At 47.0% G+C, this 26,925-nt stretch overlaps 1 protein-coding gene across 4 annotated transcripts in view; it reads left to right on the top strand.

The window, feature by feature from the left end:
- The window catches only part of LOC138663226 (gastrula zinc finger protein XlCGF57.1-like), a 69,840-nt gene that overhangs the window by 28,751 nt on the left and 14,164 nt on the right, over positions 1–26,925 (top strand). Inside the window, exons 2-7 of one of the 4 annotated variants that reach the window (XR_011318133.1) lie at positions 15,936–16,023; positions 16,121–16,206; positions 16,287–16,325; positions 16,407–16,585; positions 21,895–22,472; positions 23,528–23,942. The exons of 1 other annotated variant lie outside the window; for it this stretch is intronic. The gene's annotated coding sequence lies outside the window, so the exon portion shown is untranslated. Of the gene's footprint in view, positions 1–15,282; positions 15,578–15,935; positions 16,024–16,120; positions 16,207–16,286; positions 16,326–16,406; positions 16,586–21,894; positions 23,943–26,925 lie in introns of those variants that run through there. 2 more of the 4 variants (XR_011318132.1, XR_011318131.1) reach the window with 2 other exon arrangements.

Raw genomic sequence — 26,925 nt, 5'->3', positions numbered from 1 at the left:
GTGAGCAGAAGACTCCTTTCTATATTGTCTATGGATCTCAGTGTTGCCAGCTGCACATTTAGATCCAGTATCTGGGCTTCCAAATGCACAACGTGCTCACATCTCGCACAGCAGTATGCACCCTCGATCGGCTGATCAAGGATTGCATACATGTGGCAAGACGTGCACTGGATGGCATTAACAATAGTGGAGCACATTTCCTAATGGGGATTGCACCAGACAGAAACGTTAAATAAAAATAAATGCAAAGTATTAATAAAATACAGACAGCAATTCAGTAATTCCTCCCTTGGAAACTCCCTGAATCCAAAGTCACTAAATCACAAGTCACACACTTACTTCAGATCGCACTTATGCTCCGGACACACTCGCTAAGAAAGAAGATTTAAAGAGATTTTTTCCCCTTTAGCAGCAATCCAACCTCCAGCTCAATGACTTCTGTACACCTTGTACACACACAGCTCCGCTCCATACACCTTGTATACACACGGCTCCGCTCCATACATACACCTTGTACACATGTGGCTCCGCTCCATACACCTTGTACACACGGCTCCGCTCCATACACCTTGTACACACACGGCTCCGCTCCATACACCTTGTACACACGTGGCTCCGCTCCGTACACCTTATACACACGCGGCTCTGCTCCGTACACCTTGTACACACGGCTCCGCTCCATACACCTTGTAGACACACGGCTCCGCTCCATACACCTTTTACACACACGGTTCCGCTCCATACACCTTGTACACACGCGGCTCCGCTCCGTACACCTTATACACACGCGGCTCTGCTCCGTACACCTTGTACACACGGATCCGCTCCATACACTTTGTACACATGCGGCTCCGCTCCGTACACCTTGTACACACGGTTCCGCTTCGTACACCTTGTGCACACGGCTCCGCTCCATACACCTTGTACACACACGGCTCCGCTCCATACACCTTGTACACGCACGGCTCCGCTCCATACACCTTATACACACGCGGCTCCGCTCCATACACCTTGTACACGCTCCGCTCCATACACCTTGTACACACACGGCTCCGCTTCATACACCTTGTACACACACGGCTCCACTCCATACACCTCGTACACACACAGCTCCGCTTCATACACCTCGTACACACACGGCTTTGCTCCATAGACCTTGTAAACACACGGCTTCGCTTCATACACCTTGTACACACGGCTCCGCTCCGTACATCTCGTACACACACGGCTCCGCTCCGTACACCTTATACACATGGTTCCGCTCCATACACCTTGTACACACACGGCTCCGCTCCGTACACCTTGTACACACGGCTCCGCTCCGTACACCTTGTACACAAAAGGCTCCGCTACATCCACACTGTAAGGCTATGTGCACACGTAGGAAATGTGGTGCAGAATTTTCTGCACTAAATCTGCATCTGCAGATTTGATGCAGTTTCTGTGCAGTTTCTGTGCAGTACAATGTAAACCAATGTGAAAAAAAAAGCTGTGCACATGGTGCAGAAAAATCTGCGCAGAAACGCTGCAGAACTGCACAAAAGAAGCGATGTGCACTTCCTTGAAATCTGCAGCGTTTCTGCACTAAATCTGCATCGTGTGCACATACCCTAAACCCCCCCTGACCCAAACACAAACTCCCCCTCATCCAGCACCATGACAACCAGCACAGGAGAGTCCTGCATACACTGAGGCCCCTGATCATGTGACCCTGACTCCTCCCCTTCTGTGACCTCATCACAGGTCCTGTGCGCACAGAATATCCATATATGTGGAGTGCGGCTCTGCGGGTGGAGGTCGGTGCTGGAGGCTCCATTATTCTCTATGTGGAGTGCGGCTCTGCGGGTGGAGGTCGGTGCTGGAGGCTCCATTATTCTCTATGTGGAGTGCGGCTCTGCGGGTGGAGGTCGGTGCTGGAGGCTCCATTATTCTCTATGTGGAGTGCGGCTCTGCGGGTGGAGGTCGGTGCTGGAGGCTCCATTATTCTCTATGTGGAGTGCTGCTCTGCGGGTGGAGGTCGGTGCTGGAGGCTCCATTATTCTCTATGTGGAGTGCGGCTCTGTGGGTGGAGGTCGGTGCTGGAGGCTCCATTATTCTCTATGTGAAGTGCGGCTCTGCGGGTGGAGGTAGGTGCTGGAAGCTCCATTATTCTCTGTGGAGTGCGGCTCTGCGGGTGGAGGTCGGTGCTAGAGGCTCCATTATTCTCTATGTGAAGTGCGGCTCTGCGGGTGGAGGTCGGTGCTGGAGGCTCCATTATTCTCTATGTGGAGTGCGGCTCTGCGGGTGGAGGTCGGTGCTGGAGGCTCCATTATTCTCTATGTGGAGTGTGGCTCTGCGGGTGGAGGTCGGTGCTGGAGGCTCCATTATTCTCTATGTGGAGTGCGGCTCTGCGGGTGGAGGTCGGTGCTGGAGGCTCCATTATTCTCTATGTGGAGTGCGGCTCTGCGGGTGGAGGTCGGTGCTGGAGGCTCCATTATTCTCTATGTGGAGTGTGGCTCTGCGGGTGGAGGTCGGTGCTGGAGGCTCCATTATTCTCTATGTGGAGTGCGGCTCTGTGGGTGGAGGTCGGTGCTGGAGGCTCCATTATTCTCTATGTGGAGTGCGGCTCTGCGGGTGGAGGTCGGTGCTGGAGGCTCCATTATTCTCTATGTGAAGTGCGGCTCTGCGGGTGGAGGTAGGTGCTGGAGGCTCCATTATTCTCTGTGGAGTGCGGCTCTGCGGGTGGAGGTCGGTGCTGGAGGCTCCATTATTCTCTATGTGAAGTGCGGCTCTGTGGGTGGAGGTCGGTGCTGGAGGCTCCATTATTCTCTATGTGGAGTGCGGCTCTGCGGGTGGAGGTCGGTGCTGGAGGCTCCATTATTCTCTATGTGGAGTGTGGCTCTGCGGGTGGAGGTCGGTGCTGGAGGCTCCATTATTCTCTATGTGGAATGCGGCTCTGCGGGTGGAGGTCGGTGCTGGAGGCTCCATTATTCTCTATGTGGAATGCGGCTCTGCGGGTGGAGGTCGGTGCTGGAGGCTCCATTATTCTCTATGTGGAATGCGGCTCTGCGGGTGGAGGTCGGTGCTGGAGGCTCCATTATTCTCTATGTGGAGTGCGGCTCTGCGGGTGGAGGTCGGTGCTGGAGGCCCCATTATTCTCTATGTGGAATGCGGCTCTGCGGGTGGAGGTCGGTGCTGGAGGCTCCATTATTCTCTGTGGAGTGCGGCTCTGCGGGTGGAAGTCGGTGCTGGAGGCTCCATTATTTTCTATGTGGAGTGCGGCTCTGTGGGTGGAGGTCGGTGCTGGAGGCTCCATTATTCTCTATGTGGAGTGCGGCTCTGCGGGTGGAGGTCGGTGCTGGAGGCTCCATTATTCTCTATGTGGAGTGCGGCTCTGCGGGTGGAGGTCGGTGCTGGAGGCTCCATTATTCTCTATGTGGAGTGTGGCTCTGCGGGTGGAGGTCGGTGCTGGAGGCCCCATTATTCTCTATGTGGAATGCGGCTCTGCGGGTGGAGGTCGGTGCTGGAGGCTCCATTATTCTCTGTGGAGTGCGGCTCTGCGGGTGGAGGTCGGTGCTGGAGGCTCCATTATTTTCTATGTGGAGTGCGGCTCTGTGGGTGGAGGTCGGTGCTGGAGGCTCCATTATTCTCTATGTGGAGTGCGGCTCTGCGGGTGGAGGTCGGTGCTGGAGGCTCCATTATTCTCTATGTGGAGTGCGGCTCTGCGGGTGGAGGTCGGTGCTGGAGGCTCCATTATTCTCTATGTGCAGTGCGGCTCTGCGGGTGGAGGTCGGTGCTGGAGGCTCCATTATTCTCTATGTGGAATGCGGCTCTGCGGGTGGAGGTCGGTGCTGGAGGCTCCATTATTCTCTATGTGGAGTGCGGCTCTGTGGGTGGAGGTCGGTGCTGGAGGCCCCATTATTCTCTATGTGGAGTGTGGCTCTGTGGGTGGAGGTCGGTGCTGGAGGCTCCATTATTCTCTATGTGGAGTGCGGCTCTGCGGGTGGAGGTCGGTGCTGGAGGCTCCATTATTCTCTATGTGGAGTGTGGCTCTGCGGGTGGAGGTCGGTGCTGGAGGCTCCATTATTCTCTATGTGGAATGCGGCTCTGCGGGTGGAGGTCGGTGCTGGAGGCTCCATTATTCTCTATGTGGAATGCGGCTCTGCGGGTGGAGGTCGGTGCTGGAGGCTCCATTATTCTCTATGTGGAATGCGGCTCTGCGGGTGGAGGTCGGTGCTGGAGGCTCCATTATTCTCTATGTGGAGTGCGGCTCTGCGGGTGGAGGTCGGTGCTGGAGGCCCCATTATTCTCTATGTGGAATGCGGCTCTGCGGGTGGAGGTCGGTGCTGGAGGCTCCATTATTCTCTGTGGAGTGCGGCTCTGCGGGTGGAAGTCGGTGCTGGAGGCTCCATTATTTTCTATGTGGAGTGCGGCTCTGTGGGTGGAGGTCGGTGCTGGAGGCTCCATTATTCTCTATGTGGAGTGCGGCTCTGCGGGTGGAGGTCGGTGCTGGAGGCTCCATTATTCTCTATGTGGAGTGCGGCTCTGCGGGTGGAGGTCGGTGCTGGAGGCTCCATTATTCTCTATGTGGAGTGTGGCTCTGCGGGTGGAGGTCGGTGCTGGAGGCCCCATTATTCTCTATGTGGAATGCGGCTCTGCGGGTGGAGGTCGGTGCTGGAGGCTCCATTATTCTCTGTGGAGTGCGGCTCTGCGGGTGGAGGTCGGTGCTGGAGGCTCCATTATTTTCTATGTGGAGTGCGGCTCTGTGGGTGGAGGTCGGTGCTGGAGGCTCCATTATTCTCTATGTGGAGTGCGGCTGTGCGGGTGGAGGTCGGTGCTGGAGGCTCCATTATTCTCTATGTGGAGTGCGGCTCTGCGGGTGGAGGTCGGTGCTGGAGGCTCCATTATTCTCTATGTGGAGTGCGGCTCTGCGGGTGGAGGTCGGTGCTGGAGGCTCCATTATTCTCTATGTGGAGTGTGGCTCTGCGGGTGGAGGTCGGTGCTGGAGGCCCCATTATTCTCTATGTGGAATGCGGCTCTGCGGGTGGAGGTCGGTGCTGGAGGCTCCATTATTCTCTGTGGAGTGCGGCTCTGCGGGTGGAGGTCGGTGCTGGAGGCTCCATTATTTTCTATGTGGAGTGCGGCTCTGTGGGTGGAGGTCGGTGCTGGAGGCTCCATTATTCTCTATGTGGAGTGTGGCTCTGTGGGTGGAGGTCGGTGCTGGAGGCTCCATTATTCTCTATGTGGAGTGCGGCTCTGTGGGTGGAGGTCGGTGCTGGAGGCTCCATTATTCTCTATGTGGAATGCGGCTCTGCGGGTGGAGGTCGGTGCTGGAGGCTCCATTATTCTCTATGTGGAATGCGGCTCTGCGGGTGGAGGTCGGTGCTGGAGGCTCCATTATTCTCTATGTGGAGTGCGGCTCTGCGGGTGGAGGTCGGTGCTGGAGGCCCCATTATTCTCTATGTGGAATGCGGCTCTGCGGGTGGAGGTCGGTGCTGGAGGCTCCATTATTCTCTGTGGAGTGCGGCTCTGCGGGTGGAAGTCGGTGCTGGAGGCTCCATTATTTTCTATGTGGAGTGCGGCTCTGTGGGTGGAGGTCGGTGCTGGAGGCTCCATTATTCTCTATGTGGAGTGCGGCTCTGCGGGTGGAGGTCGGTGCTGGAGGCTCCATTATTCTCTATGTGGAGTGCGGCTCTGCGGGTGGAGGTCGGTGCTGGAGGCTCCATTATTCTCTATGTGGAGTGTGGCTCTGCGGGTGGAGGTCGGTGCTGGAGGCCCCATTATTCTCTATGTGGAATGCGGCTCTGCGGGTGGAGGTCGGTGCTGGAGGCTCCATTATTCTCTGTGGAGTGCGGCTCTGCGGGTGGAGGTCGGTGCTGGAGGCTCCATTATTTTCTATGTGGAGTGCGGCTCTGTGGGTGGAGGTCGGTGCTGGAGGCTCCATTATTCTCTATGTGGAGTGCGGCTCTGCGGGTGGAGGTCGGTGCTGGAGGCTCCATTATTCTCTATGTGGAGTGCGGCTCTGCGGGTGGAGGTCGGTGCTGGAGGCTCCATTATTCTCTATGTGGAGTGCGGCTCTGCGGGTGGAGGTCGGTGCTGGAGGCTCCATTATTCTCTATGTGGAGTGTGGCTCTGCGGGTGGAGGTCGGTGCTGGAGGCCCCATTATTCTCTATGTGGAATGCGGCTCTGCGGGTGGAGGTCGGTGCTGGAGGCTCCATTATTCTCTGTGGAGTGCGGCTCTGCGGGTGGAGGTCGGTGCTGGAGGCTCCATTATTTTCTATGTGGAGTGCGGCTCTGTGGGTGGAGGTCGGTGCTGGAGGCTCCATTATTCTCTATGTGGAGTGTGGCTCTGTGGGTGGAGGTCGGTGCTGGAGGCTCCATTATTCTCTATGTGGAGTGCGGCTCTGCGGGTGGAGGTCGGTGCTGGAGGCTCCATTATTCTCTATGTGGAGTGCGGCTCTGCGGGTGGAGGTCGGTGCTGGAGGCTCCATTATTCTCTATGTGGAGTGCGGCTCTGCGGGTGGAGGTCGGTGCTGGAGGCTCCATTATTCTCTATGTGGAGTGTGGCTCTGCGGGTGGAGGTCGGTGCTGGAGGCCCCATTATTCTCTATGTGGAATGCGGCTCTGCGGGTGGAGGTCGGTGCTGGAGGCTCCATTATTCTCTGTGGAGTGCGGCTCTGCGGGTGGAGGTCGGTGCTGGAGGCTCCATTATTCTCTATGTGGAGTGTGGCTCTGTGGGTGGAGGTCGGTGCTGGAGGCTCCATTATTTTCTATGTGGAGTGCGGCTCTGTGGGTGGAGGTCGGTGCTGGAGGCTCCATTATTCTCTATGTGGAGTGCGGCTCTGCGGGTGGAGGTCGGTGCTGGAGGCTCCATTATTCTCTATGTGGAGTGTGGCTCTGCGGGTGGAGGTCGGTGCTGGAGGCCCCATTATTCTCTATGTGGAATGCGGCTCTGCGGGTGGAGGTCGGTGCTGGAGGCTCCATTATTCTCTGTGGAGTGCGGCTCTGCGGGTGGAGGTCGGTGCTGGAGGCTCCATTATTCTCTATGTGGAGTGTGGCTCTGTGGGTGGAGGTCGGTGCTGGAGGCTCCATTATTCTCTATGTGGAGTGCGGCTCTGCGGGTAGAGGTCGGTGCTGGAGGGGACGGACTAAACTGCATATTGGGATTATGGGATGATGGGATGATGGGCTGCAATACTAGACTCCACCACTAGATGGCAGCACATTTTACAAATGCAGCCCAGGATATGACTTCTTGTAATATACCAAGAAGGGAATATGAGTATAACTATTGTTCTGTATGGGGATTATGGGTGAAATATCATAAATACACATGCCCAGGAACATATTTCATCTACTTCTGATAGGAATATGGGTATATCTATTGATCTGTATGGGGATTATGGGTGAAATATCACAAATACACATGCCCAGGAACATATTTCATCTACTTCTGATAGGAATATGGGTATAATTATTGATCTGTATGGGGATTATGGGTGAAATATCACAAATACACATGCCCAGGAACATACTTCATCTACTTCTGATAGGAATATGGGTATAATTATTATTCTGTATGGGGATTATGGGTGAAATATCACAAATACACATGCCCAGGAACATACTTCATCTACTTCTGATAGGAATATGGGTATAATTATTGTTCTGTATGGGGATTATGGGTGAAATATCACAAATACACATGCCCAGGAACATACTTCATCTACTTCTGATAGGAATATGGGTATAATTATTGTTCTGTATGGGGATTATGGGTGAAATATCACAAATACACATGCCCAGGAACATATTTCATCTACTTCTGATAGGAATATGGGTATAATTATTGTTCTGTATGGGGATTATGGGTGAAATATCACAAATACACATGCCCAGGAACATACTTCATCTACTTCTGATAGGAATATGGGTATATCTATTGATCTGTATGGGGATTATGGGTGAAATATCACAAATACACATGCCCAGGAACATACTTCATCTACGTCTGATAGGAATATGAGTATAATTATTGATCTGTATGGGGATTATGGGTGAAATATCACAAATACACATGCTCAGGAACATACTTCATCTACTTCTGATAGGAATATGGGTATAATTATTGATCTGTATGGGGATTATGGGTGAAATATCACAAATACACATGCCCAGGAACATACTTCATCTACTTCTGATAGGAATATAGGTATAATTATTGTTCTGTATGGGGATTATGGGTGAAATATCACAAATACACATGCTCAGGAACATATTTCATCTACTTCTGATAGGAATATGAGTATATCTATTGATCTGTATGAGGATTATGGGTGAAATATCACAAATACACATGCCCAGGGACATACTTCATCTACTTCTGATAGGAATATGGGTAGATCTATTGATCTGTATGGGGATTATGGGTGAAATATCACAAATACACATGCCCAGGAACATACTTCATCTACTTCTGATAGGAATATGGGTATATCTATCGTTCTGTATGGGGATTATGGGTGAAATATCGCAAATACACATGCTCAGGAACATATTTCATCTACTTCTGATAGGAATATGGGTATATCTATTGTTCTGTATGGGGATTATGGGTGAAATATCACAAATACACATGCCCAGGAACATACTTCATCTACTTCTGATAGGAATATGGGTATAATTATTGATCTGTATGGGGATTATGGGTGAAATATCACAAATACACATGCCCAGGAACATACTTCATCTACTTCTGATAGGAATATGGGTATATCTATTGATCTGTATGAGGATTATGGGTGAAATATCACAAATACACATGCCCAGGAACATATTTCATCTACTTCTGATAGGAATATGGGTATAATTATTATTCTGTATGGGGATTATGGGTGAAATATCACAAATACACATGCCCAGGAACATACTTCATCTACTTCTGATAGGAATATGGGTATAATTATTGTTCTGTATGGGGATTATGGGTGAAATATCACAAATACACATGCCCAGGAACATACTTCATCTACTTCTGCTAGGAATATGGGTATAATGGTTCTTTGTGGGTATTATAGGTGATATATCATGAATTCACATGCCCAGTGTCATATTCGATCAATTCCTGGTAAGAACACGTATGTGTACAATTATTGTTTTATATGTTGATTATTGGTAAAATATGATGAAACATTTCATTAACTTCCGGTAAGAATATGAGTATATTTATTATTCTATATGGGGATATGGTCAGAATGCTATGGAGATACAGATCCTGTAACCTATTTGCATCTGACAGGATTACATGTCCATTGACTTCTCCCACCCCTGGGAGATGTGAGCCCTGGCATCATAGGTCTTTGACCCAGTGTTCCCACCTCCTTACTAGGCCGGCCATGTCATAGAGATGAGCAGTCTTGCACCATACTTCTTGCTTATATACCTATATTATTCTCAATACATTGTTCTTTATAGGATGTTGGATCTTTTGCAGGATTTTATTGGTTACTTAGGTTTGTTGACATCAATAACTTTTAATGGAGATATATAGAATTTTTTTTAAATAACTTTTAATAAAATAATAGGTTTTATCTTAACAAAAATATTTGGAAATGGAACATGTATTTTAGTGTATACTGGTCTCTAGGTTAATACGAAGGCCATCATAACAAATCTAACAAAATAGCTTTCATGGAACAATAAATGATCCTGCTTACGTTCACATGTCTGATATAGGACTCGGTATTGCTTCTTCGTCAGTAGGCAAGGCATAATTGAATCTTATGTGCCTGTTTTCCATCCAGGTTCACTTGAATGGGAATGGAAACTTTCATATTGTTCCCCGCTATACAGGGCAGTTTTTTTTTTTGTGTGGCTGTTTCTGTGCTGCCACTATCATGCTCTGCTGTGCTTCGGAAACCCAGGTCCAGTGCGTGGCATATTTCCTTCTACTTCTTCAAGAGAATTCTGACCTCTGCTGGAACACTCATGTGGAGGGGTGGACATCAGAGGAGGATGATGTCTGCCTGACATAGGTCACAGACATCATCCTCCCTCTCCACTGCAATATGGATTGGCGGTGGGCAGACCTACCCACCCCTCTCCCTCTGCCCTCACTGCCTCCCTGATTGCACAGTTTAGCTGTGCCACCATCACAAAGTCCTATGTTCAGCACATTCGTTCCTGATGTACAGAACACACATCATGCCAATTCAGAGCCTTTATATACTCTTTACTGTATTTTATGGGCACTTAGGCCTCTTTCACACTAGCGTCGGGCCCGGCCCGTCGCAGTGCGTCGGGCCGAGGTTACCGACGCTAGCGTTGCCTCCGCCGCACAACGGGTGCAGCGGATGCTGCTTTTCAGCGCATCCGCTGCCCCATTGTGAGGTGCGGGGAGGTGGGGGAGGAGTTCCGGCCGCGCATGCGCGGTCGGAAAAGACGGTCCGTCGGCTGCAAAAAATGTTACATGGAACGTTTTTTGCAGCCGACGGTCGGCCGAAAAACGGCGCAACCGTCGCGCGACGGTTGCGACGTGTGGCAATCCGTCGCAATGCGTCGCGTAATGTTAGTCAATGGAGAAAAAACGCATCCTGCAAACACTTTTGCAGGATGCGTTTTTTCTGCAAAACGACGCATTGTGACGGATTGCAGTTAACGCTAGTGTGAAAGTAGCCTTAAATGTACATATATGTATTCATTTATTATGGAGCTTAGGTGCCCACAAGTTTTTAAAGATATTTTTTCAAACAAAGCTGCAAAATTATTTGGCCTCTGTAAATATAATATTTCACATTGAATTACCATGGAGGTGAATAATTCTATTCATATTATTATGGGAAATTCATCAAATGTGGTACTGGGCATGACTATTTGGGATAAATATATATGTTCTTAAAACAATGATAAAATATGTTCCTGGGCATATGTATTTGTGATATTTCACCCATAATCCCCATACAGAACAATAATTATACCCATATTCCTATCAGAAGTAGATGAAATATGTTCCTGAGCATGTGTATTTGTGATATTTCACTCATAATCCCCATACAGAACAATAATTATACCCATATTCCTATCAGAAGTAGATGAAGTATGTTCCTGGGCATGTGTATTTGTGATATTTCACCCATAATCCCCATACAGAACAATAATTATACCCATATTCCTATCAGAAGTAGATGAAGTATGTTCCTGGGCATGTGTATTTGTGATATTTCACCCATAATCCCCATACAGAACAATAATTATACCCATATTCCTATCAGAAGTAGATGAAATATGTGAGCATGTGTATTTGTGATATTTCACCCATAATCCCCATACAGATCAATAATTATACCCATATTCCTATCAGAAGTAGATGAAATATGTTCCTGAGCATGTGCATTTGTGATATTTCACCCATAATCCCCATACAGATCAATATATATATATATATACCCATATTCCGATCAGAAGTAGATGAAATATGTTCCTGAGCATGTGTATTTGTGATATTTCACCCATAATCCCCATACAGAACAATAATTGTACCCATATTCCTATCAGAAGTAGATGAAGTATGTTCCTGAGCATGTGTATTTGTGATATTTCACCCATAATCCCCATACAGAACAATAGATATACCCATATTCCTATCAGAAGTAGATGAAGTATGTTCCTGGGCATGTGTATTTGTGATATTTCACCCATAATCCCCATACAGAACAATAATTATACCCATATTCCTATCAGAAGTAGATGAAGTATGTTCCTGGGCATGTGTATTTGTAATATTTCACCCATAATCCCCATACAGATCAATAATTATACCCATATTCCTATCAGAAGTAGATGAAATATGTTCCTGGGCATGTGTATTTGTGATATTTCACCCATAATCCCCATACAGAACAATAATTATACCCATATTCCTATCAGAAGTAGATGAAGTATGTTCCTGGGCATGTGTATTTGTAATATTTCACCCATAATCCCCATACAGAACAATAATTATACTCATATTCCTATCAGAAGTAGATGAAATATGTTCCTGGGCATGTGTATTTGTGATATTTCACCCATAATCCCCATACAGAACAATAATTATACCCATATTCCTATCAGAAGTAGATGAAGTATGTTCCTGGGCATGTGTATTTGTGATATTTCACTCATAATCCCCATACAGAACAATAATTATACTCGTATTCCTATCAGAAGTAGATGAAATATGTTCCTGGGCATGTGTATTTGTGATATTTCACCCATAATCCCCATACAGATCAATAGATATACCCGTATTCCTATCAGAAGTAGATGAAGTATGTTCCTGGGCATGTGTATTTGTGATATTTCACTCATAATCCCCATACAGAACAATAATTATACTCGTATTCCTATCAGAAGTAGATGAAATATGTTCCTGAGCATGTGTATTTGTGATATTTCACCCATAATCCCCATACAGATCAATAGATATACCCATATTCCTATCAGAAGTAGATGAAGTATGTTCCTGGGCATGTGTATTTGTGATATTTCACCCATAATCCCCATACAGATCAATAGATATACCCATATTCCTATCAGAAGTAGATGAAATATGTTCCTGAGCATGTGTATTTGTGATATTTCACCCATAATCCCCATACAGATCAATAATTATACCCATATTCCTATCAGAAGTAGATGAAGTATGTTCCTGAGCATGTGTATTTGTGATATTTAACCCTTTTCCCCATACAGATCAATAGATATACCCATATTCCTATCAGAAGTAGATGAAATATGTTCCTGAGCATGTGTATTTGTGATATTTCACCCATAATCCCCATACAGATCAATAATTATACCCATATTCCTATCAGAAGTAGATGAAGTATGTTCCTGAGCATGTGTATTTGTGATATTTAACCCTTTTCCCCATACAGAACAATAGTTATACCCATATTCCCTTCTTGCTATATTACAAGAAGTCATTTCCTGGGCTGCATTTGTAAAATGTGCTGCCATCTAGTGGTGGAGTCTAGTATTGCAGCCCATCATCCCATCATCCCAATATGCAGTTTAGTCCGTCCCGTGCTGGAGGCTCCATTATTCGCTATGTGGAGTGCGGCTCTGCGGGTGGAGGTCGGTGCTGGAGGCTCCATTATTCTCTATGTGGAGTGCGGCTCTGTGGGTGGAGGTCGGTGCTGGAGGCTCCATTATTCTCTATGTGGAGTGCGGCTCTGTGGGTGGAGGTCGGTGCTGGAGGCTCCATTATTCGCTATGTGGAGTGCGGCTCTGCGGGTGGAGGTCGGTGCTGGAGGCTCCATTATTCTCTATGTGGAATGCGGCTCTGCGGGTGGAGGTCGGTGCTGGAGGCTCCATTATTCTCTGTGGAGTGCGGGTGGAGGTCGGTGCTGGAGGCTCCATTATTCTCTATGTGGAGTGTGGCTCTGTGGGTGGAGGTCGGTGCTGGAGGCTCCATTATTCTCTATGTGGAGTGCGGCTCTGCGGGTGGAGGTCGGTGCTGGAGGCTCCATTATTCTCTATGTGGAGTGTGGCTCTGTGGGTGGAGGTCGGTGCTGGAGGCTCCATTATTCTCTATGTGGAGTGCGGCTCTGTGGGTGGAGGTCGGTGCTGGAGGCTCCATTATTCTCTATGTGGAGTGCGGCTCTGTGGGTGGAGGTCCGTGCTGGAGGCTCCATTATTCTCTATGTGGAGTGCGGCTCTGCCCTTAAACTGCGGAAATATATGGACTTTGATTCTGTTTCCATTCGTTCTCATATATCTTTGTGCGTCCTGTTTCTTCCAGGTATTTATTTCTTTTCGCACCTGATATGTTTATGTGGGCATTTCCATCTGGCATCATACTATATTGCTGCCTTTTGACTATATGGCGGTTTGTTACCGTGCCCACATCTGTGCGCATGCTCGTACCTGCCGGCCTAGGTAGCGGCGCCTTCTGGAGCTCTGTCGTGTGTGGATCATGTGGGGCCCCACGTGACTCCCGCACGCACGGCCTGGAGGACGCTTTGCCTGGTCTCTAGGATACGATCGTGTGCTTCCTGTGCTCGGATATTGAGCACTTCCGGTGCATGGGTCTCTGCACGCATAGCCCGGACCACTCAGCGTCTTGGTTGCTAGGGAGCGCCCAAGTGTTTCCGCCCCCACCACTAAAGCACTTCCAATACGCGGCCTTTATAATCCCTGGTCTCACTATTGTTAGCGTGCCCCCTGACGAAGGTTCCCGAAACGCGCGTTGGGGCGGGCGCTGGGACCCACTATCTGCCTGCACTTGCCGATACTACCTGGGTGATGTATTTATTATTGCTCATGTACTGCATGTTATATTTATTGCACTTGACTATACATCCAGCTCCTGTTTGGTTAAGCTGGGATGCCGTATATGTATATGCTTATGTTCTATGATACCTCTCCATGCTGTACCTTACAATTGTTGTCATGTACTTTCGCCCGGGTATACCTTTCATGAGTATATTTTATACATTATATATTCTTTAATGGCATTTTTGTGGTTCTCCCAGTACCCTTGCGTTTTTTTCCGTCTGGTGACTTCCTGTAGCTGTCACCACCCTCATGCCCTGCACAATAAAGCATTTTTATAGACGTTGGCTATCTTTTGGAGTTTGTTCTCCCCCCCCCCCTCCCCCTCTTGTTATGCGTTTTCTGATAGCTAGTCTATCACTATTTTTTGATATCCATGGCTAGGGAATTTTTTGGACAATAATCTACTATGTTATGATATTTCTATATCTCTACAATTGTCCTAAATCATGTTGCCGTATGTTGCCTTCTTAGTTAGCTAACTATTATAAGGTAAATTAAGATTGACAAGCTTAAGTAATACGAATTGATGTTTTGGGCATTAAAATGGGCACTGTAGGTGTTTTCCTGTCCTCCACTCACTGCCGACTTTGATTCCCCATTGACTTGCATTGGGTTTCGTGTTTCGGTCGCCCCCGACTTTTCGCAATAATCGCCCGATTTCACCCGACCCAACTTCGCGAAACCCGACTCGATCCTAAAAAAGTAAAAGTCGCTCAACTCTAATGCACTTAGGCTGCTTTCACATTTGTGTCTGTGCGCGCAGCCTTTCATCTGCATAGATCCGCATGTGTCATGCGTACATATATTTAACATGGTATACCCAAGGACATGCGTTTGCGTGCTTTTGAGTATGTATGCGTAGTTTGGCGGTGTGCAGCAGGGCGCGGCGATCGCAACATGTTGCATTTTTGGAGGCGACAAATATTGCGTAGTCATCGGCATATGGACGGTTGCAGATTATTGCGTAAAAAAAACAAAAAAAACATTACTGTCTATGGGAACGCATTGGTACGGAGGGACATGCATGCGTTCGAAACACAATGCATACTTCACACTAATCATGTCCAGGAAACTGTTACCACCTGCAAAATCACGGATGTATAAAAGGGGGTGTTGAGACAGGTAGTCCATTACTCTCAAGACTCTGGACAGAAGCACAAGACTAGTTGTCTCCTGATATATATCCCCCCTTGAGGAAGCGACAGTCAGGCTCGCAAAACGCGTGTCGGGGTCAGTGGTCTCCCCCTGGACTAGACTGAATCGGAGATACTATTATGGGTAATTAACTCTATATTTGTCTATGTTTTTTACATTTCTCTGAACAGCGCTGTATTGTGAGAGACGTGTGATGTCTTTTCAGTCTAGATGAGCCATATGACCTGACTTGAATTACGCTGTTACCTTCAGTTAAATTTAATGGCTATATACATCATCTTCAGTGCTGCATCATATGTGTCCAGGTTGGCGGCAACTTAATATTGTCACCTTTAGGATCAAATTCTTATTCATATAAATGTAATATTGAAATTGTGCTTATTTATATATTTTTTTTATCATGTTTTTGATACCAATAAATAATATTGTTATTAATATATGAAGACTCATATTCTCCGCCTATTTTTTTTTTTTTCAATAGTTGTCTCCTGGTGCTGCCAACTCTCCTGGTGCTGCTGCCTGTCCCTGTCCTGTGCTGACTGCTGTGCTGTAGGACTACTGCCTGTAATGTAAGTATTGGTGTCCTTTTATTTGGGGGGGGGGGGGGGGGGCTACATTGTGTTTGGCTCTTAACAGGTTTAAATGTTGTTTTGTTTTTTTCTGTAGTGTTCCACTTGACTGCTGCCTGCTCTTCAACCATGTCCTCAAGTGAAGAGGTGACGGCTTCCCAGGGTGGACATGACCCCGATTATGTAATCACATTTGCTATACTGATTGGTATGTATAGACTGGCAATACTATACCTGTGTTACATCATGTAATTTCTTTACAGGCACCTCGGGCTCATGTGTCTCAGCAGCAAATACGTGGTGTAAGTATTCTTTTCATCAGAGTTGTCATTGATTTTTGATTCATTTTTACTTAAAATTATTTTGTTTTATTGGATCTATAGGTTCCACAACGGGAAGAAGCCAAACAGGACATTGAAAACGAGCATCTGATTCACCTTGTGGTACATCCGTGATCGTCAGCACTCCGACATTGCTGTGATTCGATGACTCTGGGAAGAAGTGGCCAGATCGCAGCTGCATGATCGGGACCGTGACACGCCACGTATCAGAAATGATTTTGGTAAGTATTTGAATGTGGTGTGACGCGCCAGTGACACTGTAAATGTAGGTGCATTGTTTTACAATTAATTTTTACCCTTCGCCACGACAGCACCCCACATGAGAGAGAGGGATCCGCCCATAGGAACAGGAAACCTACAGAATAAAAGGAGGCGGTCCCCTCTCCTCCTCAGTTTAGGTTTCCTGTTCCTACAGGGACCCGGCTTACCTACAGATGAAGAGGATCCCTGGGCCATGCACCCGCCTGCGCCGGTTTCTGTGGGAACGGCAGGGGCTGCGGTACCAGAAGCAGCGGCGGGGGAGCCCCTGCTTGCAGCCTCCCCCCTCGTCTGGCCAAACATCCACGGTCCGGGTCCGGTCACCGTAGGTCCGGCCGGCACTGAGAGGACGCGCGCGCTGCAGCGGCCGGCTTAATAGCCTCTGGCGGCCGCATGGTGGTGAGAGCGGCGCGTCTAACCCGGAAGTCGCGGGAGCACTTCCGGGTTGGTCCGGGGAGGCAGGAGAATGGGCGGCAAGTTTAAAAATGCAGCGCTAGCGTCGGGCCGGTGTGTGTGAAATGGCTTCACCGGCCGACGAAGCGCACCTGCCCGCAGTGCAACAGCGCTCTCCCAGCAGGGAGAGAAGCACGAGGAGCAGCACAAAGAGTGGTGGCCGACCTCCAGAGAAGAGTTCTACCACCAAACGAATTCCGCCTCCAGAACCGGTACCTGTCAGCTTCACTGGGTGAGTTTTTGAAAGAGTCTCTTCCTATATGCTGATATATGTTCCTCCTGTATCCTTCCTCTAGACTAAGAAAAGGACACACAAATCTAAGCATAAAGAGTGTGCTTTATGTACGCAGCCCCTCCCGGATGATTATGCCAAAAAACTGTGTGCAGAGTGTATCATGCAAACTCTACGGCAGGAAAATATCATGACTCCCTCAGATGTCAGAGCTATTATCCGAGAAGAGATGCAGGGTTTGGCGCAGACAAGTAGCGCCAGTACCCGTCAGCCTAGCAGGTCCCGGTCTCCGGTTAGTTCGGAGTCAGAGGGTGTATGTATTTCTTCAGACGAAGAGGGATCTCAGCCGAGCTCATCCGAGACTGAAGGGGGACTTTGTCTTCCCAACAGTAATGTGGACAATTTAATAAAATCTGTCAGGAGCACGATGGGGTGCCCAGATGGGAAAGAAAAGAAATCAGCACAGGACATAATGTTTGCGGGGTTAGGACAGAAGAAACGTAGGTCCTTCCCCGTCATACAAACCATCAAAGATATTGTCAAAAAGGAGTGGGACAAGCAGAATAGAGGGTTTTTACCATCATCCTCTAAAAGGCGCTATCCCTTCAGCGATGAAGACCTAAACACCTGGTCAAAGGTGCCAAAAGTTGATGCTGCGGTAGCCTCCACAACCAAACAGTCGGTCCTACCAGTGGAGGATTCAGGGGTCCTAACAGACCCGCTGGACCGTAAAGCAGAAGCTTTACTAAAGAGGTCATGGGAAGTCAATACGGGGGCGTTCAGGCCCGCCATATCTAGTACCTGTACTGCAAGATCTCTACTAGTATGGACGGAGCAATTGGAGGAACAGATTAGAGGCAAAACTTCGAGGGAATCTATCCTGCTGAAATTGCCTCAAATTAAAGAAGCAGTAGCATTCCTAGCTGATGCCTCAGTGGACTCGCTACGTCTTGCAGCCAGGTCAGCCGGCCTAGTCAACACAGCCCGGCGTGCACTCTGGCTAAAGAATTGGAAGGGGGACGCACAAGCTAAAGCAAAACTTTGTGCGATTCCCTGTCAGGGTGAGTTCCTTTTTGGGAAGACGCTGGATGAACTCCTGAATAAAGCAGGTGAAAGGAAGAAAGGCTTCCCTAACCAGTATCTTCCATCCTACAGGAGAGCCTTCAGGAGACGCCCCTTTACTAGGAACAAGCCGCTTGAACAAAGAGAGCGATGGGAGTCGAAGGACCCAAAGCAAAAAGGTGCCTTTTTTAGCGGGTCCCATAATCCGAGACGTAAATACCGCTAACCAGGAAGTAGGCGGCAGATTAAAATTTTTTCTTCCCCAATGGGGACAGATAACATCCAGCCAGTGGATTCTGGACATTGTGCAATACGGCCTTAAATTAGAATTTGATCGAATCCCTTGGGATTCCTTCATAATAACATCTCCAAAAGGTCAGGACCAACAGAGGGCTCTAGAAATAGAGATCCTATCTCTTCTATCTAAGAAAGTCCTGATTGAAGTTCCCCAGGATCAAAAAGGGAAAGGGTTCTACTCCCCTTTATTCCTGATTAATAAACCAGATGGTTCATTTAGAACCATCATAAATCTTAAAAAATTAAATTCTTTCCTGCGTAATCATACCTTCAAAATGGAATCCATTAGTTCTACCATAAAACTCTTATTCCCTAGGTGTGTCATGGCCGGAATAGACTTAAAGGACGCCTATTACCATCTTCCCATACATGCCGAACATCAGCAGTACCTAAGGGTAGCAGTCACCCTGGAGGGAAAGGTTCGTCACTTTCAATATGTTGCAATGCCATTTGGGCTTTCTATGGCTCCCCGCGTCTTCACTAAGGTGATACTAGAAGTGATGGCTCATCTACGCCAACGAGATACCTTGATAATACCCTACCTAGATGACTTTCTAGTGGTAGGAAGCTCTGCACTTCAATGTAAAACTCGTTTATCTAATACGATCTCGTCCCTACAGGAGTTAGGTTGGATCGTCAACTTCGAAAAATCTCGGCTGAATCCAGAAACCGTTCAGACATTTCTAGGAATCCAGCTAGACTCCGTAAGTCAGAAATGCTTTCTTCCTCAGTCAAAGAGGTTGACTATACAATCAAAGGTATCAGACGCAATACGCAAACCCTACATGACACTAAGAAAGGCCATGTCCTTACTGGGGTCATTATCATCATGTATCCCTGCTGTACCTTGGGCACAATTCCATACCCGTCAATTGCAGTACGAAGTATTGTCGGCTCAGGGGAAAGACGGTTATTTAGAAAGTAGAATAACTCTTTCCAGTAATGTCTTAGAATCGCTATCCTGGTGGCTAGACATGGACCACCTATCACGGGGTGTGCCATGGATAATAGACCCGTCTAAAATAATTACCACCGACGCCAGCCCTATTGGGTGGGGAGCACATATGGAAGACAATCTGGCCCAAAATACTTGGGATCAGACAGAATTAATATGTTCCTCCAACTGGAAGGAGTTAAAAGCAATAGAATGTGCCTTATATCATTTTCTTCCGCAGATTCATGGAACAAATGTAAGAATTTACTCAGACAATTCCACCGCAGTGGCATACTTGAACCGTCAGGGTGGTACAAAGTCAGGAAGTCTGATGACCATAGCTGCAAACATCTTTCAGCTGGCAGAGGCTCATCTAACATCCTTAACAGCCCTGCACATCAAAGGTGTAGAGAACATCAGGGCAGACTACCTCAGCAGAAACGAGTTGCGTCAAGGAGAATGGACCTTAAACAAATCCATATTCAGAAGGATAACAGAAGCATGGGGGATACCACAAATCGACCTATTTGCCACAAGAGACAACCGGCAAGTACAAAGGTTCGCTTCCCTGAACACCAGGGATCACCCAGATATGTTGGACTCTCTCCACCATCCTTGGCGGTTCAGACTGGCATATGCCTTTCCTCCAATGTCTCTGATTCCTCTAGTGATCAGAAAGATCAGGAGGGAACAGGCAAGAGTAATCCTCATTGCACCATTCTGGCCGAAAAGACCATGGTTCTCTTGTCTCCAGACCATGTGCCTATGCGATCCTTGGATCCTCCCATCAGACAAGGAGCTGCTGTACCAAGGCCCCTTTTTCCACCCGCAAGTGAAAGGTCTTCACTTGACGGCGTGGAATTTGAGAGGCAACTATTAAGTTCCAGAGGGTTCTCAACAGAACTAGTAAACACCCTCTTATTGAGCAGGAAAAGATCTACCACCCTAATCTATAGTAGGGTATGGAATAAATTTTTAGACTTCTACACGGTACCGTTCACTAAGCAAGTTCCACTCACACCTATCCTAGAGTTCTTGCAAAAAGGCCGAGAGTTAGGACTATCTGTAAATACCTTAAGAGTTCAGGTCTCGGCATTAGGAGCCCTATATGGATGCAATATAGCAGCTAATAGGTGGATCTCCAGATTCATAAAATCTTGTGAACGTAGTAAACCGGTCCATATTCCCCGTCTACCTCCGTGGGATTTAAATCTAGTATTAGAGGCCTTAACAAGCTCTCCATTTGAACCATTAGATTCAATACCTTTAAAAATCCTAACATATAAAGTAGCCTTACTAGTAGCCCTAACCTCAGCTAGACGGGTTAGTGACATCCAGGCCCTATCAGTAGACCCACCTTTCTTACTGATATTTCATGATCGGATAGTCCTGAAACCAGACCCCTCATACCTCCCTAAGGTAGCGTCCACCTACCACAGGTCACAAGAAATATTTCTCCCTTCCTTTTTTGATTCACCTGTAACTCCAGAACATCATAAGTTCCACACCTTAGATGTCAGAAGAGCCATCCTGACTTATATAGAAAGGTGTCAGACATGGAGGGAGAGTAGGGCTCTGTTTATCTCCTTTCAGGGCCACAAGAAAGGACATGGGGTCACGAGAGCTACCATATCTCGGTGGATCAGAGAGGCTATCTGCTTGGCCTATACGTCAAAAGGCGAGATTCCTCCAGTGGGTATAAAAGCGCACTCAACACGAGCCATGGCTTCCTCCTGGGCGGAACAAGCAGATGTACCGATCCATTTAATATGTAAGGCTGCAACTTGGTCTACACCTTCTACCTTCTACAACCATTATAGACTTGATCTGTCCACGTCTTCTGATCTGACCTTTGGTAGAGCTGTTCTTAATACAGTAATCCCACCCAAATAATGACTCTCTGAAAATCTCTCATGTGGGGTGCTGTCGTGGCGAAGGGTAAAAAGCCGGATTACGTACCGGTAATGCTCTTTTAATGAGTCCACGACAGCACCCATGTATTACCCTCCCTAAATTATGCACAGCTCTTTCCTTTAAGGTCACAAATAATGGTTGTATAGAGTTAAGAAATTTATGTGACTGAATAAGAATGAATACTAACACTTTTGCGGTTCCCCTTTTTATACTCTGTAACTAAACTGAGGAGGAGAGGGGACCGCCTCCTTTTATTCTGTAGGTTTCCTGTTCCTATGGGCGGATCCCTCTCTCTCATGTGGGGTGCTGTCGTGGACTCATTAAAAGAGCATTACCGGTACGTAATCCGGCTTTTTTTCCTTTTTTTTTCCCCACCACAGTGAAGAGAATAAGAGTGCGTTGGCGCTCGATGAAGGATCTCTTCAACAAAGACATGAGACAGGAGAACCAGGTTAAAAGTGGTGCTGCTCAAAGGATACTCAGCAAATACAAATACAACCGAAACCTTGCTTCTCTGATGCCTGCGCTTGCTACCCGAACGTGAGTATCTTTTGTTTTGTCTTACTATTATTTAACCTTTTTTTTTTTTTTTCACCACACAACCTGGATTGTCCTCTGTTGGAGCGGACCCTCATCGAGCAACCAATGAACAAGCACAATCCCAATCATCCACCAGCGATGTAGCAACCTGTCAGGCCTAACAGGCTGACGAAGAGGCAGCCGCCGATCCATCCGGTTTTCCCCTCTCCCTTTTTACTCGTAGACCTGAGACGGGGACAAGGGGGCATCCTCTACATCTGGAGGAAAGAAGGTTTAAGCATAATAACAGACGCGGATTCTTTACTGTAAAAGCAGTGAGACTATGGAACTCTCTGCCGTATGATGTTATAATGAGTGATTCATTGCTAAAATTTAACAGGGGACTGGATGCCTTTCTTGAAAAGCATAATGTTACAGGGTATATACACTAGATTCCTTGATAGGGCGTTGATTGTTGTGAATTCTGTGGCAGAGCTCCCTCCTGTGGTCACAAGTGGTACTTCGGCTGATTCTCTCTGGGAGCTTCCGTTTGTGGAGGAAAGTGGTACTGCGGCTTCTGAGTTTCCTCCCTCAGGTGATCTGGTGAGGTCGTTAGGTGCTTCTCTACTTAACTCCACCTAATGCTTTGATCCATGCTTCCTGTCAATGTTCCAGTGTTGGACTTGTTTTTCCCTGGATCATTTCTGTGGCCTGCTGCTCTGCATAGCTAAGTTCTTCTTTGCTATTTGTTTGCTATTTTTTCTGCCCAGCTTGTCTAATTGTTTTGCTGGAAGCTCTGGGACGCAGAGGGTGTACCTCCGTGCCGTTAGTTCGGTACGGAGGGTCTTTTTGCCCCCTTTGCGTGGTTTTCTTTAGGGTTTTGTGTAGACCGCAAAGTTATCTTTCTTATCCTCGCTCTGTTAAGAAAGTCGGGCCTCACTTTGCTGAATCTATTTCATCCCTACGTTTGTCTTTTCATCTTAACTCACAGTCATTATATGTGGGGGGCTGCCTTTTCCTTTGGGGTATTTCTCTGAGGCAAGGTAGGCTTATTTTCTCTCTTCAGGCTAGTTAGTTTCTCAGGCTGTGCCGAGTTGCATAGGCAGAGTTAGGCGCAATCCACGGCTGCCTCTAGTGTTGTTTGGAGAGGATTAGGGATTGCGGTCTGCAGAGTTCCCACGTCTCAGAGCTCGTTCTATTATTTTGGGTTATTGTCAGATCACTGTATGTGCTCTGACCGCTATGTCCATTGTGATACTGAATTGCCTATCACAACAGTTGATCCAGGGAACTAGTCTGATTGCCGTATGTGGAGTCAGGAAGGAATTTTTTTACCCAATGTGGAGCTTACTCTTTGCCACATGGGTTTTTTCGCCTTCCTCTGGATCAACATGTTAGGGCATGTTAGGTTAGGCTATGGGTTGAACTAGATGGGCATAAAGTCTTCCTTCAACCTTAATAACTATGTTTCTATGTTTCCCCTGCAGCTAGCAGCATCCACCACGCTGCCCAGTTCAGCACCACGCCAACAGACTGCTACAAAGGTCCAAAACTAATAGTATTTCCACCAGGACGAAGACCCTGAGTCAAAAAACCCTGCTAAAATTTGGACCCACCACCTCCACCCTCACCTACCAATGTGTCTCTGTTGTCAAATGTGTCACTACCTTCTCTTGTCTTTCCCTTCCAGTTTGTCTATCCATTCCCATGATTCCACTGTGTTGTCTACTCCCTGTGTGTCCAGTTCCATCCATGATCCAATCCTTTAATTTGTTGCCCCTTCCCCTGTAACCCCTTCATCAACTACCACCAAATCCTCAGCTCCACACCCCCAAGGTCCACCACATCTCACCCTCAGATAGACCCCGATCCTAAACCCAGTTATTTTTTGGTTAAATAAATGTTTATTTTCTTTGCACAATATCTGGGTTTTCTTTGTCTTTGAGCTCCGCCGCCGCAAACATAGTAAATGCTTTACTACAGGTATTTTATTTAATTCAGCAAAGATTGCAGGTACATTTAGAATTTACAGGTACATTTAAGCAATACAAACAGCGCCAACACGGGAGTATAGGGTTTATTATAATCGGGGCCAAACATATTAATCAAGAAGGGGTTGTCCTATTGGACGCTGCCTATGGCCCGGCCTAATAGACCTTTGTACATTTCAGGCCCAGACACCATTATTAGGCATGTAAGTATCGTAATAACTATGCCGCTCCATACTATTGAGTACTATGGGTCGGATGGCATTCAGCCAAACTCTGTCACACCTTCTTAGATGCCATGTTTGATTTTGGCAGCAGCAAGTGGTTAAACTGCCAGGGCTTTGTTGTACCCGTCCCTGTGCCATCCTTGCAGTGTAAATCTATGTTCAGGGGCCCAACAGAGTAAAACAAATGTTTAATGTGTCAAAAAAAAAATTTTAGTATCTGTTTTTTTTCTAGTGTTTTTCCTGTAATATAGGAAAGCCTAAGGCCAGAAAAAAATCCCATAAAACACTGTACATGGAGACTCTGGGATCAGATAATTTCTGTCCGCTGTGTTTGTGCAAACAAAAAAGCTTTTTGTCATGATCCGTTCCAGGGTTTAATCCTGTCTGCCCTTCTTCCAGGGGGATCATGTCAAGTTAATTTTGCTCTGCCTCATTCTGGGTTCTGGTTTGTTATTTAGCTCCCATGCATCCTGCTGGCGGTGTCGGCTATAGTTCTGCCTTCGGCGTGTGAACCTGACTCTGGTAGCTCTTGGTTTGTCCTGCTGTGATCTTTGACTTGCCCCGTGTCTGTTGATTCCCTCTGTCTGCCCTTTTTCCAGCGTTTGGGTTTTGATTCTCTGGTTTCTGACTTGGCTTGTATTCAGACTCTCTTCTGCCTCCTGACTTTGTCTTATCCGCTTCTGACTGTTGCTGAACCTCCTGGCTTGTTATTGACCACATGTATTGCTGATCCCTTTAGTACTTCTGCCTATTGTTGTTTTTTGACTCGGCTTGTTGGACCACTCTCTCGGCACTTGGTGGTGCCTATGCTGCTGCTCTGCAGTGCTTCTCTGTGTACGCAGTCTCACTTCCCTCTCAAGCTCCCGCTGGTTATACTGCACTGTAGCAGCATGACACTTTTTTAAAAGCCTCAAACTTCTGTGCGCGACTCAGACATGAGATCTAATGTGATAGAAGATTACAGTGCGGGGAAGACCGGAAACATTCATATAGATGGCCGGTGGTAATGGAGTCAGTGACGGACTCTGGACAAATATGTTTCTAGAGCCGTAGAAGAAGATGATGTCTTTCTCATCAAGAAGTAGTTATTTCTCATGTCACGTAATGAATATCTCCTGCAGTATTGCTAGTGCCAATTCCAGTGTCTGTAAATGAGACGAGAATTAGTGTTATGGAAGATGAGTCTATGAGAAATGTATTCAGCTGCCGACTCCGAGGAAGAAACTGCTTGTTGTCTGCGGCCTAAAATACACTGCTCAAAAAAAATAAAGGGAACACTTAAACAACAGAACATAACTCCAAGTAAATCAAACTTCTGTGAAATCAAACTGTCCACTTGGGAAGCAACACTGTTTGACAACCAATTTCACATGCTATTGTGCAAATGGAATAGACAACAGATGGACGTTATTGGCAATTATCAAGAAACACTCAATGGAGTGGTTCTGTAGGTGGGGACCACAGACCACATCTCAGTACCAATACTTTCTGGCTGATGTTTTGGTCACTTTTGAATGTTGGTTGTGATTTCACACTCGTGGTAGCAAGAGATGAACTCTACAACCCACACAAGTGGCTCAGGCAGAGCAGCTCATCCAGGATGGCACATCAATGTGAGCTGTGGCAAGAAAGTTTGCTGTGTCCGTCAGCGTAGTGGCTGGAGGCGCTACCAGGAGACAGACCAGTACACCAGGAGATGTGGAAGGGGCTTAGCCTTTGTGCAAGGAGGAACAGGAGGAGCACTGCCAGAGCCCTGCAAAATGACCCCCAGCAGGCCACAAATGTGCATGTGTCTGCACAAACGGTTATAAACCGACTCCATGAGGATGGTCTGAGTGCCCGATGTCCAAAGATGGGGGTTATCCTCACAGAAAAAAATTCACCGTGTAAAAACTGTAGTTAAAAAAGTTACCTTTAATTACGTCTTAACGCAGTAAGGTGATATTAAGGACCACTACCACCATTTAAAAGATACCAGGAGGTGCCTGTTCCCCCTAAATTGAACTGTTCCTACCTACCAGCGGAGGTTGGCATCCTACACTTGCACAATGGCGCCCCCGCTCACCATCGACTGTCCCTCCTACCCCTATGCAGCCCTGAGGTTATTACTCTGGAACGCTTCAACGGATCTCAGTGATTCTGACAGTGTTTTCTCGCGACATATTGTACTTCATGTTAGTGGTAAAATTTCCTCAACATTACTTGCGTTTATCTGTGAAAAAAAACGGAACATTTTGAAAATTTTGCAATTTTTCAACTTTGAATTTTCATGCCCTTAAATCATAGAGATATGTCTCACACAAAATACTTAATAAGTAACATTTCCCACATGTCTTCTTTACATCCACACAATTTTGGAACCAAAATTTTTTTTTTTGTTATAAGGGTTGTTATAAGTTGACCAGAAATTTCTCATTTTTACAACACCATTTTTTTTTTTAGGGACCACATTACATTTCAAGTCACTTTGAGGGGTCTATATGATAGAAAATACCCAAGTGTGACACCATTCTAAAAACATGCACCCCTCAATATGCTCAAAACCACATTCAAGAAGTTTATTAACCCTTCAAGTGTTTCACAGGAATTTTTGAAATGTTTAAAAAAATAGAATGAACATTTCACTTTTTTTCACAATGTTTTACTTCAGATCCAATTTGTTTAATTTTACCAAGGG

The sequence above is a fragment of the Ranitomeya imitator genome, chromosome 2 (genome assembly GCF_032444005.1).
Source record: "Ranitomeya imitator isolate aRanImi1 chromosome 2, aRanImi1.pri, whole genome shotgun sequence".
NCBI lineage: Eukaryota > Metazoa > Chordata > Amphibia > Anura > Dendrobatidae > Ranitomeya > Ranitomeya imitator.
The sequence above is the reverse complement of the archived record's forward strand: the minus strand, read 5'-3'. Positions and strand labels throughout refer to the sequence as shown.